Consider the following 7,010-nt stretch of genomic DNA (forward strand, 5'->3'; position numbering starts at 1 on the left):
GAATGTAGTCGATTTAAGTCGGGTGATGCTGAGGGAATTAGATTAGGAAATGAGACACTTAAAGTAGTAAAGGAGTTTTGCTATTTGGGGAGCAAAATAACTGATGAAGGTCGAAGTAGAGAGGATATAAAATGTAGACTGGCAATGGCAAGGAAATCGTTTCTGAAGAAGAGAAATTTGTTAACATCGAGTATAGGTTTAAGTGTCAGGAAGTCGTTTCTGAAAGTATTTGTATGGAGTGTAGCCATGTATGGAAGTGAAACATGGACGATAAATAGTTTGGACAAGAAGAGAATAGAAGCTTTCGCAATGTGGTGCTACAGAAGAACGCTGAAGATTAGATGGGTAGATCACATAACTAATGAGGAAGTATTGAATAGGATTGGGGAGAAGAGAAGTTTGAGGCACAACTTGACTAGAAGAAGGGATCGGTTGGTAGGACATGTTCTGAGGCATCGAGGGATCACCAGTGTAGTATTGGAGGGCAGCGTGGAGGGTAAAAATCGTAGAGGGAGAACAAGAGATGAATACACTAAGCAGATTCAGAAGGATGTAGGTTGCAGTAGGTACTGTGAGATGAAGAAGCTTGCACAGGATAGAGTAGCATGGAGAGCTGCATCAATCCAATCTCAGGACTGAAGACCACAACAACAACAAAGCTTCGCCAAAAAGCAGCGGCATTAACGGGAATACATTCAGAAATAAAATGAATTGATCAACAATTTTACTGATACCAGTCACTGTTTTTTATGTCCACTACGCGTTTCGAAGCTTTAAACCTCCATCATCAGGTGGATTTACATTTTTTAATGCGACATTTGTGTGTGTGTTGTGTTACGATTTTCTGGAGAAACGTGTGGCACTGTCTAGTGGAGAAACAAAACCCTACTTCAGATCATGGTTTTGGGTTTCTTTTGACAAAAAATTAAACGTGTATCTAACGTTAAACATAAAAATAAGTAAAATAAAATACCTCCAGTGGTCAGAGGATCCTTTCACTGTCGTAAAACATCACATATATACTGTCATATTTTGTAAACAAATATGGCGTCGGAAACTATTGGGTGCATGGATCGTATAGCAGAAGAGAAAGCATTATCACAAAGTACAAAGAATATACGTCCTAACAACCTTATTACAGAATAAATTTTTAAGGGATTTTGAGGTGTTGCTTGAGGTGTTAAATACATTCGTTGGAATAAATAATTCAGGCGGTATATAAATCCAACGAATTTATTCCAACGAATGTGTTCAGCACCTCAAACAACACTTCCAAATCCCTTAAAAATTTATTCTGTAATAACGTTGTTAGGACGTATAATCTTTGTACTTTGTGATAATGCTTTCTCTTCTGCTATACGATCCATGCACCCAATAGTTTCCGACGCCATATTTGTTTACAAAATATGATAGTATACATGTGATGTGTTACGACAGTGAAAGGATCCTCTGACCACTGGAGGTATTTTATTTTACTTATTTTTATGTTTACCTGTATATACATGTTTAATTTTTCGTCAAAAGACACCCAAAACCATGTTCTCAAGTAGTGTTTTGTTTCTCCACTAGACAGTGCCACAAGTTCCTCCAGAAAATCGTAACACAACACACACACACACACACAATGTCGTATTAACAAGTGTAAATCCGCCCGATGATGGAGGTTTAAACCTTTGAAACGCGTCGTGCAGATAAATAAACAGTGACTGGTAACAGTAAATTTGTTGTTTCGTTTACTGTCAACAACAGTCACGGTAAAGCCTAACCTAAAATGTTCGCATTTAAAGAAATAAAACTTCTTGTCAGCTGTCGATTTTCAATGTTTCCTCTGGAGAAAGCGTATGCTGTACATCTGACTTCCATCAAATATTACCACACAATCTATGATTATGTATGACAAATATTAATGTGATAATAGAATTCTGAAAGCTATTCAAGGTCATCGATTTACGTACTGAATTGTAAATCTGAGGGCACGCATAGCTAATGAAATACACTGAAGCGCCAAAGAAACTGGTATAGGCATGCTTATTCAAATACAGAGATATATAAACAGGTAGAATACGGCGCTGAGGTCGGCAACGCCTATATAAGACAACAAGTGTCTGGCGTAGTCGTTAGATCGGTTTCTGCTGCTACAATGGCAGCTTATCAACATTTAAGTGAATTTGAACGTGGTGTTATAGTCGGCGCACGAGCCATGGGACACAGCATCTCCGAGGTAACGATGAAGTGGGGATTTCCCCGTACGACCATTTCATAAGTGTACCGTGAATATCAGGAACCTGGTAAAACATCCAATCCCCGACATCGCTGTTGCCGGAAAAAGATACTGCAAGACCAGGACCGACGACGACTGAAGAGAATTGTTCAACGAGACAGAAGTTCAACCTTCCGCAAATTGCTGCAGATTTCAAGGCTGGGCAATCAATAAGTGTCAGTGTGCGAACCATTCAATGAAACATCATCGATATGGGCTTTCGGAGCTGAAGGCCCACTCGTGTACCATTGAGGACTGCACGTCACACCCACATTGGACTGTTGATGACTGGACGCAAGTTGGCTGATCGGACGGGTCTAGTTTCAAATTGTATCGAGCGGAAGGACGTTTAGGGTATGGAGACAACCTCATGAATCCATCGACCCTACATGTTAGTAGAGCACTCTTCAAGCTGGTGGAGGCTCTATCCTGGTGTGGGTCGGGTGCAGCTGGAGTGAAATTGGAGACCTCTAGATCCATTTAGCAACACTCTTCTAAGTTTAAACACTTCCACTGGCCACCAAACTCCCCAGACATGAATATTATTGAGAATATGTGGAATGTCTTGCAACGCGCTGTCCAGGAGAGATCTCAACCCCCTCGTACTCTTACGGATTTATGGACAGCCCTGAAAAGTTTACAGTGTCAGTTCCCTCCAGCACTACTTCAGACATTAGTCGAGTCCATGTCATGTTGTGTTGAGGCACTTCTGTGTGCTCGCGGGGGCCCTACACGATATTAGCCAAGTGTTTCAGTTTCTCTGGGTCTTCAGGACACTGAAGTACATTTTGCACAGAACAAATAAACCAGATTTGCATACAGGAACGTAACAACTGATTTCGGTTTATAATTAACAAAAAAAGCTTGAATCCAGTTACACGCTAGGCTCCCGTGAGTAAACAGATCAAGTTTACTAGTTGGGCTCATTACACTGGCGACTACCTGACATCATTAGCTGTACTGAAGGCGATCTCAGAATCTAAACATGGTTGTTCTTCTCATTACACAAGTTTTCGGCTCAGTTCGCAGAAAAATACTCACTGACTGCAAGTCTCAGCGAAATTGAATCGCTATCTTCAGATCTTGGAGATGAAGAAGCTTGCACAGGATAGAGTAGCATGTCTAGCTGCATCAAACGAGTGTCTGAACTGACAACTACAACAACTACAGCAACATCTTCAGCTCATTTGTATAGAAAGAATTGGCACTGTTAAATTTTTTGCCACACAAATGATCTGTAGATGGCGACATAGTTTTGCTGAAACTAGTAATCACCGTGTAATTTTATACGTCCTGGCGAATAAACTTCTATAACAAAAACAACAACTCAACAACCGTCTTTGGATTCGTTACAGTCGATAATTTGGACCGAAAAGAGGGAGGAAGGCAACGTGTAGCAGTAAGGAAAGTGTGTCACACATATGCAAACTGCAAATTCGCTGTCTATGTGCAAGCGTGTGCGAGCGCGAAACACCCGCGTGACTGTAGACAGCAGGTACCCCGCTGTGTCATTAGGCGAGGCAGCACTGGTCATCTTCGGTAATTTCCGGCAGTCTATACGAAGGGTGTTCATTCTCTCTCTCTCTCTCTCTCTCTCTCTCTCTCTCTCTCTCTCTCTCTCACACACACACACACACACACACCGCAGATGCGTGCACATCAGTTGGGTATGTCACGTGCCTGCGGGGCTTTAGTCGTCGTCCTCTCCAAGCCCATATCCGCTTTTATTCCGTCATTTCATCTGCTGCCTTACCCTTCTATATCTTACTGTATCCTTGACCATGCAACTTATTCTCAATATTTGATCCCTCTTGCACTGTTTATATGCATTTGAGTTAGATGTCACAACTCACATTCGAGAAAAAGAGTAGTGATGAAATCATTTAATCAGATACATTTCTGAAATGCCTTATATTCATTACTAGAGCTTTTATTATTATCTACTGCTGACTTACTATGAATTCTCACTGAAAACTGTTATTAGTACTATTATTAATATTATTATTAAAGTAAACCACTGATTATCGAGGTAAATGCGGACCCGAGACAGTTATGATAACCGAGAAACATGGATAAAACAAAAAAACTCATAGTTTTCTTACCGGAAATTTCGTTTTGTCGTATTTAAGAAACATATGTGTTTCATTTGGAAACCTGCTGAAGTATCTACTTATTACTAGCTGAAAACACACATTATTTTGTTCTGCCTGCTCTAACACCAGATGAACACGTTTCCTTGGAACGGGGTGAGTGATAACGTATTTATCTATAGCCGCATTTGCGTTGTGTCCTTCTTCGAATCAAGAACAGCCGCCAATATGAGCAACTTAGAAGTATACATCCTCGGTGTCGTGAAGCAGCTTAAACCACTTAATAAGGGAAATTCCTGTAGTCCAGTTTGTATATTAGTTAGTTTCCTTTTTGAGTATGCTGATAAAACAGCTCCAAACTTAGAAAGATCCGTACTTAAAGAATGGAAAGTTACAGATGTCACACCAATACTCCAGAAAGGAAATAGATCCGCTGAATTACAGACCCATATAACTAACTTTGATTTGCTGTAGTTTTTTAGAACATGTACTGTGTTCGAACATTAGTCATTACCTCGAAGAAAACGACTTATTGACAAATAGTCCGCAAGGTTTCAGAAAATATCGTTCCTGAGGAACACAATTAGCTCTTTATTCACACGGAGTAATGACTGGTATCGGCAGAGGATTTCAAATTGATTCCATATTTCTATATTTCAAGATGCTTTCGACACTTCCTCAACAAGCGACTTCTAATCAATTTGCTTGCTTACGGACTAACCTCCTAGTTGTGCGACTGGATTCGTGATTTCGTGTCAAAAGGGTCACAGTTTGTAATAAATGATGGAGAGTCATCGGGTATGAGAGAAGTGATACCTGGCGTCCCCAAAAGAAGTACTATTGGTCCTCTTCTGTTCCAGATCTATTCTTATAAAAGATGTGGGAGACAATCTCAGCATCCTTCTTAGATTGTTTGCAAATGAAGATGTCATTTGCCGTCCCGGCAATTCTTCTGATGAGCAGAAAAACTAGCAAAAAGATTTAGATAAGATTTGTATATGGTAGGAAAGGTTGCAATTGACTTCAAACAACTAAAAGTGTCAAGTCATCAACATAGTGATAGCAAGAATCTGCTGGATTTCGGTTACATGATAAATCACACAAACATAAAGGCTGTGAATTCAACTAAATACTTACCGATTACAGTTACCAATAAATTAATTTGGATTGATCACATAAATAATGTTGTGGAGAAAGCGAACTAAAGAGTGCAATTTATTGGCAAAACACTTAGAAGATGGAACAGGTCTACTGAAGAGACTGCCTACACTACGCTTGTCCGTCCTCTCCTGGAGTACTGCTGTGCTGTGTGGGATCCGCATCACATAGGATTAACGGAGGAGATCGAAGAAGTTCGCTAAAGGGCAGCTGGTTTTGTATTGTCAAGAAAAGGGGAAAAGTATCACGATTTGATAGTTGCGATGGCAATTACTAAAACAACGTCGTTTCCCATTGTGGCAGGATCTAAAAAAATGGTTCAAATGGCTCTGAGCACTATGGGACTCAAATGCTGTGGTCATAAGTCCTCTAGAACTTAGAACTACTTAAACCTAACTAACCTAAGGACATCACACACATCCATGCCCGAGGCAGGATTCGAACCTGCGACCGTAGCGGTCGCGCGGTTTCACACTGTAGTGCCTTTAACCGCTTGGCCACCCCTGCCGGCAGTGCGTAGAAAAATGGCATCTTTGTACAGCATAGAAGTTAATAAGAAAATCTGCAGTTGATAAAGATTCACGCATTTAATTTGGTTCCTGAAACACTCTATATTCTGCATCTTCTCAGTGCTACTTATAAGTACGATTTTAATTACATAGACCATTTCGAAACGTAATGGTAGCCGCACGGATTTCCTGTATTTCGGCTGTTAACCTGTGTTGATTAAGTAGAGGTGCCATTCAGAGTTTTGCAAGAGTTAAGACGTAACTGTTTGAGAACTGCAGTGGAGCAAGAGCAACTTTTTGGATCAGCCCTGAGCACAATAAAGTCGGAGTTCGCCCACTCATTAGAATATACCTGTATTAGGAAAAAGTTCATATCTAACAAAAGCTAGAAATGAAATAAAATTTTGTAAGGAATAGAATTTATGCAAACTCCGACCATCAAAAAAGTTGTTTTTAAATACCTAGTTTGATTTTTACATTAAATTTTTCTGATTTAATACAAAAAAAACCTAAACAATCAATTTGGGGGAGGGGCCCCAGAGCGCTTACCTGGTGCTGAAATTTCAGTTCCCCGCCCTACCATCATGTTCTATTGTTTTATTGCTTCTGTAAATTTCAGGCGAATATCGAGATTTCTTAATTCAATAGGTCAACGACCGACTTCCTCTCCAAAGTTAAGTTTCTTAACTGTTTCTAATAAGACTGGTTTAGACGATAGACTAGGTGCTAACTTTTGTTCCTTGTATCACTGCGTCTTGTAATCGGGAGATACAGCATTATTTCAGATACAACTATGGAATCGTAGGCCATACGAGTAATTTGGCCCGTTAGATACCATCTTCCGATCTTCATTGGTTAACTGCAGTATTTCTTCCTTCGATTATGAAAATATTTCCTTGGTGCCCACCTACACAGGGAGAAATGACCAGTGTAACAAAATAAAAACTAGAGCTCGTACGGAAAGGTGTACGTGTTCATTGTTTCCACGCGCTG

The sequence above is a fragment of the Schistocerca piceifrons genome, chromosome 1, assembly GCF_021461385.2.
Source record: "Schistocerca piceifrons isolate TAMUIC-IGC-003096 chromosome 1, iqSchPice1.1, whole genome shotgun sequence".
In the NCBI taxonomy this organism is placed as follows: domain Eukaryota; kingdom Metazoa; phylum Arthropoda; class Insecta; order Orthoptera; family Acrididae; genus Schistocerca; species Schistocerca piceifrons.